This window comes from Orycteropus afer, unplaced genomic scaffold (genome assembly GCF_000298275.1).
Source record: "Orycteropus afer afer isolate SDZICR_OR568_19922 unplaced genomic scaffold, OryAfe1.0 scaffold00077, whole genome shotgun sequence".
Classification (NCBI taxonomy): Eukaryota; Metazoa; Chordata; class Mammalia; order Tubulidentata; family Orycteropodidae; genus Orycteropus; species Orycteropus afer.
The window spans coordinates 10,448,948-10,459,270 of record NW_006921664.1 but is presented as its reverse complement, the minus strand read 5'-3'; the positions used below and the strand labels follow the sequence as shown (position 1 = coordinate 10,459,270).

The following is a 10,323-nucleotide window of genomic DNA, read 5'->3' as shown; positions in this document are numbered from 1 at the left end:
AGTGCACCCGAAATGCTCCTTGGAAGTGAGAATGGCCAGACTTCGTCTCACCTATTTTGGTCATGTTGTCAGAAGGGACCATTCCCTGGAGAAGGATGTCATGCTTGGTAGGGTGGAGGGTGGACGAAAGAGGGGAAGGCCTTCAATGAGGTGGATGACACGGTGGCTGCGATGATGGGCTCAAGTATAGCAGGGATCGTGGAGCTGGTGCAGGATCAGGCAGTGTTTAGTTCTGCTGTGCATGGGGTCACTATGAGTCGAAAATGACTCAGTGGCACCTAACAACAACAATGACAACAAATGAAGGGATTGGTCAATTTTACCATCCCAGTAGGCTTAAAGGAAGACACAGGGAGAGAGAGAGAGGAGTTCAACATGGAAGACAGAGAGAGATGGCAGTGCAGCAGTAATAAGAGTGTGAGTGGCATAAGATGTCAGGAGTCAGGAGACTGGCACAAGATGGCTGTGATGGGGCTTGTCAGGCCACAAAGATAAGAATTGTAACACTTGCTTAAGAAAGTCCCCAGCAGGGCCCAGTGGCAGCAAGGCCCAAGCAGGGCCTGGTGACAACAAGCCCTCAGCAGAATCTAGTGACCATAAGGCCCCAGCAGGGCCCAGTGGCCAAGGGTGAATAGAAACTCTCCTGATCAAATAACTGCATCCTGATTTGTCCCTGTTATTTCCAAGTTGATCCTAATTCCAAGTTGTACCGTCACTCCCTAATGAACCATTTAACTGTAAGAATTGTTCATAAGTTCTGTGAGATGTTGCAGTGAATTACTGAACCCAAAAGTAGGATGGAGAGTACTGAAGGGAGGGAGAATAGTTGATATTAGAGGGGATGGAGTTATAGAGTGGTTTGGAAAACATTGGATAATTGAGGCATCCTTAAACTCCACCTGCAAAGATCTAACTCTGTGTTGATCCTTACAAAATAAAATATTCTTTTAATTTTGGAGTAAAGCTCTGCTATTCTCTTCCAATGACTACATCTTTTTGAGAAACAGCTTTTGCCTGTTACTGGGTGTTAGTAGAGACTGAATGTTTAACTATGAGCCACCAAGTCATTATGTGGTCTGAGCTCCCCATATGAACTTTGACTCATAGTGTCTTAAAGTTGAATGTGCACAATAGCTCTCCATCATTAAATGGAAAAGGTATATACAAGGCTAGGCTTGAGCAAGACCTGAAGGCACAAATAAATTACATGAGGAAGTGGCCCAAATCCCATGGTCCCTACTTCTGTCACATTACTCTCCTCCCAGACTGTACCTATAGTCTCATGGGGAGTTCCTTATGATCAGTTGACTGAAAAAGGAAAACTCATGCCTGGTTTACATATGATTCTTATTGATATGCAGGCACCACTTGGAAGTGGACAGTGGCAGCACGGAAGCTCCTTTTTGGGAACTTCCTGAACGACAGGGGTGAAATGAAATCCTCCCAATGGGTCAAATTTTAAGCAGTGCATTTGGTTGTTCATTTTGCTTGGAAGGAGAGATGGCTAAATATGTGACCAATTGTTTGGCAGGATGGTTAGGGATTTGGAAGGAATGTGATTTGAAAATTGGTAACAAGGAGGGATGGGGAAGAAGCATGTGGATAGACCTCTCTGAATGGGCCAAAGAAGAGAACATATTTGTGTATCATGTGAATGCTCACAAAGGGTGATCTTAGCAGAGAAGAATTTTAACAATCAAGTGGATAGGTTGACATGTTCTTTGGATACCAATCAGCCTCTTCCCCAACTGATCCTGTCATTGCCCAATGTGCTCATGAACTAAGTGGCCATGGTGGCAGGGATGGGGTTATACATGTGCTCAGCAACACAGACTTCCACTCACCAAGGCCAACTTGGCTACAAGCCAAATCTACAACTTGTCTGTTGGGCTATGCTGAGTGCCCAATGTGTCAGCTGTAGAGATCAATGCTGAGTTATTGATACGGTACCATTCCTAGGGGTGATCTCCCAGCAACCTGGTGGCAGGTTGATTACATTAGACCACTTCCATCATGGAATGGGCAGCATTTTGTTCTTACTGGAATAGGCACGTACTCTCTACACAGATTTGCATTACCTGCACATAATGCTTCTGCCAAAATTCCCATCTGTGGACTTACAGAATACTTTATCCACCATCATGATATTCCACACAGCATCACCTTACCTGAAAGAATTCACTCCACAGCTAATGAAGTGCAGCAGTGGGTCTATAATCATGAAATTCACTTGTCTAACCATGTTCCCAATCATCCTGAAGCAGCTGGCTTTATAGAATGATAGAATGGCCTTGTAAAGACAAAATTATAGTGCCAGCTAGGTGGTAATACCTTGCAAGGTTGGGCGGGCTGGTATTCTCCAGGAGGCTGTATGTGCTCTAAGCCAGCATCCAATATAAAATGCTGTTTCTCCAATAGCCAGGATTCATGGATCCATAATGCAAACAGTGGATATGAGAGTGGCACCACTCACTATTACCTCGAGTGACCCACTTGTCAGAGTTTTGCTTCCTGTTCTTGTGAACCTATGCTCTGCAAATCTAGAGGTCTTATTTCCAAAGGGAGGAATGCTCCCACTGTGAGACACAACACTGATTTCACTGAACTGTAAAATAAGAATGCCACCTAGCCATTTGGGCTTCTCATTCCTCAGAATCAACAGGAAAAAAAAAAGTGAGTTACCGTATTAGCTAATATGATTGATCCTAATTACCAAGGGAAAATCATTACTAATAATATATAGTGAGGGTAAAGAAGAGTATGGCTGGAATACAGGAGATCCTTTAGGCTGTCTCTTAGCACTACATGCCCTGTGTTAAATTCAATGGAAAAATTGCTGCAATGAAATTTCAGCATGACTACTAATGGCACTAGACCCTTCATGAATGAAGGTTTGGGTCTCCCCACCAGAAAAAGAGCCATGACTGGTTTAGGTGCTTGCTGAAGGCAAAGGTAATATGGAGTGAGTGGTAGAAGTAGTTCTAAACACCAGCTATGACTAGTTGCAGAAATGAGAATTGTAATTATTTGTAGCATTTCTTCTTGGTTTTGTTATATGTGTACTTATATGTGTATATAAAATATGCACTGTATTTTTGCATCTAATGTGCCCACAGAAATTGCACACATATGCATACAACATGCACAGTGCACATAGGGAACGTGTGAGGGAGCTGCATGGTTTGCAAAAAAAATACATATATCATGTGCATTATTTGTGTAAATTTTTATGCAAATAATGTACCTGTTTTATATATATATATATATATATTTTTTTGCAAAAACTTTTTTTTTTTTTTTTTCTGTATAGATACCAAAACGCCTGCTGCCAAGATGACTCTGATTCATAGTGACCCTGTAGGACAGGGTAGAACTGTCCCATAGGGTTTTCAAGGCAGTAAAGCTTTTTTTTTTTTTTTTTTTTAAATTGTGATTTTTGTGCAAATCTACAAAGACTCATTTTACTCTCAACAGTTCATGCACATTTGGTTTTATGACCCTGGTTACAATCCCAGCAACACAAAGCTCTCCTCCCAGTGATTACCCCTTTCCTGTGCCATTCTTATCTATGCATTCCTGTCTGTCCAGCTTTCCCTCTGTGCGCATGCAGCCCTTCTGATGTTCCATGGTTGATTGATCCAAAGAGTGCATCTCCCTAGGATAGGTGGGTGCATTTCCCTGGGGTAGGTATTCTGCTTGCAGGCCTTTCTACTAATCCATGGAAGTTAGTCCAGTTCTAGGCCCAAAGTATAACCTGGGGGCCATAGTCTCAAGGGTTCCATCAGTCTCTGAACAGTAATTCTTGTCATTTTTGTGTTTTTGACCTTTTTTCCTTCAACTGTATCCAGGATCTCTAATTTTGATCCCTTTCTGAGTGGTTGGCATTGGTAGCCAGGCACCCTCTAGTTCTTGTCTCAGGGTTGTGAAGGCTGAGGTCCCTGTGGTCCTTCATATCCTTGGAGTAATTGTTTCCATGTGATTTTGATTTTCCTCACTCATCTTTGCTCCATATGAGGGGAGACCATTAGTTGCATCTTAGATAGCCCCTCAAAAGCTTTTAAGACTCCAGTCACTACTCACCAAAGTAGGCTGTAGAACAAGATTTTTATGTACTATATTGTGCCAATTGACTTGATGTCCCCTGAGACCATGATCCTGAACCCATAGGCCCAGTGACTCTCTTCCTCAAGGTGCTTGGTTGTCACTGAGAAGGTACTATAACCATGTTCCCTGTTGCTTTTATAATGCATATTTTTATGACACAAATACATGTGTAAGAATATCTTCAGCAAAATCTATCATAAGTGTATTCCTTTTCATTAACCTACACCTGAGTTTCTCACCTGTTTATGAATTTACCCATAGACTAGTGTTTGCTGCCACTGGTAATGTAGTATTTGCCTCTGTTGCCTATATCTTTTGTGCATGTTTCTGTGTCCTCATTTCCCTATTGTAATTGTGCTGGTCACATACTTTTGGCTTTCTCTTCAACCAAATCAACACATGACTCTTAACTAGTCAGCATCTTCCCTCTCCTTCCTTTCTATCCATGGTAACCAACAAAATAAATTTCCTTCCCTGCAGAAACCTTTCCTTCACTTTTTATAACAATGGCATCATATAATATTTTTCTTTCTGTGATTTATTTATTTCACTCAGCATAATGTCCTCCAAATTCATCCATGTTATGAGGTGATTAGTGGATTCTTCATTATTCTTTAATGTTGCATAGTATTCCATTGTGTGAATATGCTGTAATTTGGTTATCCATTCATCTGTTGATGAGTGCTTAGGTTGTTTCCATCTCTTTTCTATAGTGCACTGTGCTGCGATGAACATGGGTGTGCATATATATCTATTCATGTCCTAGATCTCATCTCTCTAGAATATATTCCTAGTAATGGAATTGCTGGATCAAATGGTATTTCTGTTTCCAATTTTTTAAGGAAATGCAATATCATTTTCCACAGAGGCTGTACCATTTTACTGTCTCACCAGCAGTGTATGAGAGATGCAATCTCTCCACACCCTTGCCAGCATTTATTGTTTTCTGCTTTGCTGAACTTTGCTGTTATTGCTGTGGTGAGATTATAGTTCATTTTTGTTTTGATTTTCACCTCACTAATGGCTAGTAATTGTTAGCATTTCCTCATGTGTTTGTTGGCTGCCTGTATATCTTCTTAGTGAAGTGCCTGTTCATGTCCTGTGCCCATTTTTAAGTTGGATTGTCTTTTTGATGTTGAGGTGTTGAAGTTCACTATAGATTTTGGAGATAAGTCTCTTATCAGATATGCATAGCCAAATATGTTTTCCCATTCTTTTGGTTCCCTTTTTACTCTTTTGGGGAAGTCTTTTGATGCACATAAGAATTTATTTTTAAAAGGCCCCAGTCGTCTACTTTCTCTTCCACTGATCGTGCATTTTGGGTTATGCTTGATAGTCTATTTATGGCATAAATTAGGGCCCTGAGGTTTGCCCCTATTTTATCTGTGATGAACTTTATGGCTTTGGGTTTTACATTTAAGTCTTTGATCTATCTTTAATTCATTTTTGTGTATGGTGTGAGGTAAGGATCTTGTTTCATAGAGAGCATCGTTGTCTGGTTCCCACTCACAAGGGGAATTCTTTGAGTGTTTCTCCATTGAGAATAATGTTGGCTGTTAGTTTTGCATATATACGCTTTATTATCTTGAGGAATTTCCATTCTATTCCTATTTTTCTGAGAGTTTTGATTAGGAATGAGCATTGGATTTTATCAAATACCTTTTATGTATCAACTGGTATGATCATGTAGTTCTTTTCATTTGTTTTATGTATATGATGGATTATATTGATTGTTTTTTTGATGTTGAACCATCCTTGCATACCTGGTATAAATCCCACTTGGTCATCATGTACTATTATTTTTCGGTATAGTGTTGGATTCTGTTGGCTAGGATTTTATTGAAGATATTTTTGTCTATATTCATGAGGGATATTGATCTGTAGTTTTGCTTTTTAGCGGTGTCTTTACCTGGTTTTGGTATCAGGGTTATGGTGGCTTCATAGAATGAATTTGGGAATATTCCATCACTTTCTATGTTCTGGAATAGTTTGAGTAGTATAGACATCCATTCTTCTCTGAATGCTTGACAGTATTTTCCTGTGACGCTGTCCAGGCCAGAACTTCTAGTGTATGTGTGTGTGTGTGTGTGTGTGTGTGAGTGAGAGAGAGAGAGAGAAGAGTTTCTTTATGACCTGTTCTGTTTCTTCTTTTGTTATGGGTCTGTTCAAGTATTCTATCTCGGACTGTGTTAGTTTAGGTAAAGTTTGTGTTTCTAGAAATTTGTCCATCTGTTCTCAGTTTTCTAATTTTTTGGTGTACAATTCTTCATAATATTGTTACTATCTTTTTTATTTCAGTTGGTTCTGTGTGATGTCATCCATTTCATTTATTATTCATATTATTCGGATCTTCTCTTTACCTTTGTTAAATATGCCAATGGTTTGTTGATTTTGTTAATCTTATTGAAGAAATAGCTTTTTGTCTTGTTGATTTTCTCCTTTGTGTTTTTGTTTTCTGCTTCATTTATTTTTGCTCTGATCTTCATTATTGTCTTTATTTCTGATACTTTTTTTTTTCTCTTTCTCTAATTGTTGGAGTTGTTAAGATGCTGATTTTGATTCCTTTTTTTTAAATTTTTTTTGATGTGTGCATTTATTCTTACAAATTGATCTCTGAGTACTACTTTTGCTGTGTCCCAAAGGTTTTAATAAGTTGTATTTTCATTCTCATTTGTTTCTAGGAATTTTTTTTTATTTCCCACTTTATTTCTTCTGTTACCCAGTAGTTTCTGAGTGGTGTATTATGCAGTGTCCACATATTTGATTTCTTTTCCTTCGTCTTCCTATTATTGATTTCTAATCTTATAGATAAATATAGATTAGATAAGATTGTGATCTGAGAAGATGCATTATAGTATTCCAGTGTTTTAAAATTTATTGTTTTATGCTGTAATGTATGGTTCCATGTGTATTGGAGAAGAATGTGTATTGCTGTTGGTGGATGGAGAGCTCTATATATGTCTATGAGGTTGAGCTGGTTGATTATGTTGTGAGATCTTTGGTATCTTTGTTGAGTTTTTTCCTAGTTGTTCTGTCCTTCATTGAAAGTAGTATGTTAAAATCTCCTGTTACTATTGTAGTATTGCCTATTTTTCCTTTCAATTCAGTTAATGTTTGCTTTATATATTTTGGAGCTTTTTCATTGGGTGCAAGACATTTATTATGGTAATGTCTTCTTCATCAATTGAGCCTTGTAACATCGTATAGTGCCCTTCATTGTCTCTTATGCTGCTTTTCACTTTGAAGTCTATTATATCAGAAATTAATATTGCCACTCCTGCTATATATATATTTTTTTTGGTTGCCACTAGCTTGATATATTTTTTTCTATTCTTTTATTTTAAATTTATTTTTATCTTTTTATCGAGGTAGGTCTCTTGTAGGCAGCATATTGTTGGGTCTTCTTTTCTAATCCAATCTGCCACCATCTTTCTCTTGACTGGTGTGTTTAATCCATTCACATTCAGTGTAATTAATGATGCATATGAATTTATTGATATCATTCTGTTGTGTTTATTGTTGTGTTCTTCACCAAACAAAAATATTTGTTCCAAATATTTTTCTGCACTGAATTCACTTTGTTATCAAGTATTTTCTCTCTTTTGTTTGTTGTTGTTGGTTTTATGTTTACTAAGCCCTTGTGATTTTCTTCTTTCTTAGATTGGTTAGAAAGGTTGTTAAGTTTATTTGGAGTTACCCTGTAGTAAATTCTTATCTCCCTAAGTTTGCAACAATTTGTTCTATACAGACACTGTTCTGATTTCCTCTCCATTTGGAAGTTTTGTAATTACATTTATTCCCTCTATTTGCTTTGTTATTGCTGTTGCTTACTCTGTTCTCCATTTCTCTATTTCCATTGTGTGTGTGTGTGTGTGCATGTGTGTGTGAGCTTATTTAGATACTCTTTTCTGGGTTGGTTTCTAGGTGGTGCTGTTGTCAAGTGTCTTGATTTTAATTTTTTGTTTTCTGTTGTGGGTTTTCTGTTGCAAGGACTGCCTTTAGCATTTATTTTAGGGTGGTCTAATTTTCACAAATATCCTTGATTTCTGTTTGTCTGGGAATGTCTTAATTTTGCCCTCATAATTGAGGGATAGGTTGGCTGAATATAAAATTCTTGGTTGGCAATTCTTTTCCTACAAGGTTTTGTATATGTCATTCCATTGCCTTCTTGCCTGCATGGTTTCTGCTGAGATTCCAACCTTAGTCTTATTGGTTTCCCATTGTAGGTAATATTTTGTTTTTCCTAAGCTACTTTCAAGATTCTTTCTTTGCCTTTGGCTTTGGAAAGTTTGATTGTAATATGTCTTGCTGACTTTCTTTTTGGGTCTATTCTGTATGGGGTCCTTATCAGATAGTCCTGTTACTTGTTAGTCCTTGAGAAGATTTCCTAATTCTTTAGTTTGGACACTCGTTTCTACTATCTTGTCCTTTGTTGTTGTTGTTGTTGTTTGAGTTTAAGTTGCCGGTTGTCTCACAGACATTTTGAAATTGTCTTTATTTGTTAGTTATGTGCTGAATTTGTTTCATCTGGTTTTGTTTTACTTTTTCTACTGTATCTGGAAGTGTGGAGCAGGTATACTTCTTTGGTTGTTAGCTTGACTGTTCTGGGTCACTCTCCAGCCTTCTCTGTGTTACTAGAGTAACTGGTGGGAATATGGGTGCTGGTCTCTGTTTCTCATGAAGAGAAGTTGCAGTTAGGACAGCCAAGTGTTTTCCACTGTCTGTCATTGATCCTGTGGTACAGGAGCTATTGGTGTTACTTGTCTGTTGGATGAGGTGGTTGATGAAGTAGATATGACTGGCTAGTGGAGAGTTAATGTGTTCTTCCCATTGGAGGAGGCAGGAAGAATAAAGAAAAAAAGCCAAGGAGAAGGATAGATGAAAAGATAGAATAAAAATGGATGATAAGAAATAGAGAAAAAGGAAAAAGACTGTAAGAAAAAGCAAGAAAATAAAAGTGGCAAGGTGAGAGGGAAGAAGGTTTGGTAAAAATGAAAGAAGATGAAGAGGTACAGGGGTAAATGATGAAATAGAAAAGAAGAAAAATTGGGTAAAAGGGAAGTAGAAAAATGAAGGGAGGATAAGGGAATTGAGGAAGCATTTTTCTAATTGTGTTCACCAAGTAGCCCTGGGAGTGGGACTTGTGGCAGAATCTGCTCATTCATGAGATTATACACCCACATAAAAGAAAGGAGATTGGTGCAAGGTGTGACCTTTAGGAGAGAAAGTTAAAGCTTTTGTGTGTGTGTGTGCTTACTGTGAGATAGATAATCCAGTTATATAAGCATGGGAGAAGGACAGTTATAGCCCCTGGATCTGTTTGGAGCAGTCTGTTGATGGTATCATTCAGGGGTCAATCAAATCCCTGAAGTTCAAACCCACCAGCCACACCATAGGAGAAAGGGCTGCCTTCCTCCACAAAGATCCACAAGTCCCCAAACCTCTGGACTCAGTTCCACATTGAACTGAAAAGGATTGCTAAGAGCTGGGCTTGAGCTCACTGCTATGAGTCTGACTGGGGGTTTGCTTTATTCCAGGAGTGTTTTCCTTCCCCTTCCATTTCTCCATTCTCAACACTGTAATAGCTTATGCTTAAGCTACAGGAGGTCTGATATATTTCCTTATACAATCTTCTTCCACACATGCAGCTTTAGCTCACCTTGAAATCCTCCCTATTTGTTGACCCTGTGTTTTTAATGCCTGTGGGTTCTGTGGACTTTCCCCCGCCCCCCTCCTTGACCTCTTTTGTGTTTGTAATGGCTTCTCTTTGGCCTGGCAAGCTTCTCCCCCACCCCCCAGTGACCAAACTTGTTCTCTTTCCTGTCTTCACTCAAACTAATACTTTAGTTCTAATTAAAAACAAACAAACAAAAACCTCCCTGCCATCAAGTCAAACCCAACTCATATTGACCCTTCCTTGGGTTTCCAAGGTGGTATCACTATGGAAGTAGATTACCCAACCTTCTTTCCAAGGAGTGGCTGGTGTGTTTGAACTGCCAACCTTCTGGTTAGCAGTCAAATCCCTTAGGCACTACGACACCAGAGCTCTTATCTTCTCATTTGTTGTTATTGTTGTTGTTATGTGCTGTCGAGTTGGCCCCGACTCATAGCGACCCCTCCTTGGGTTTCCGAGGCAGAATCACTACGGAAGTAGGATTGCCCAACCTTCCTTCCGAGGAGTGGCTGGTGGGTTTGAACCGCCAGCCTTCTGGTTAGCAG

General features: G+C 39.0%; 1 protein-coding gene across 1 annotated transcript in view; it reads left to right on the top strand.

Moving 5' to 3' along the window:
• Positions 1–10,323, top strand: part of SUGCT (succinyl-CoA:glutarate-CoA transferase) — a 1,528,177-nt gene that overhangs the window by 690,444 nt on the left and 827,410 nt on the right. The window lies entirely within an intron of this gene.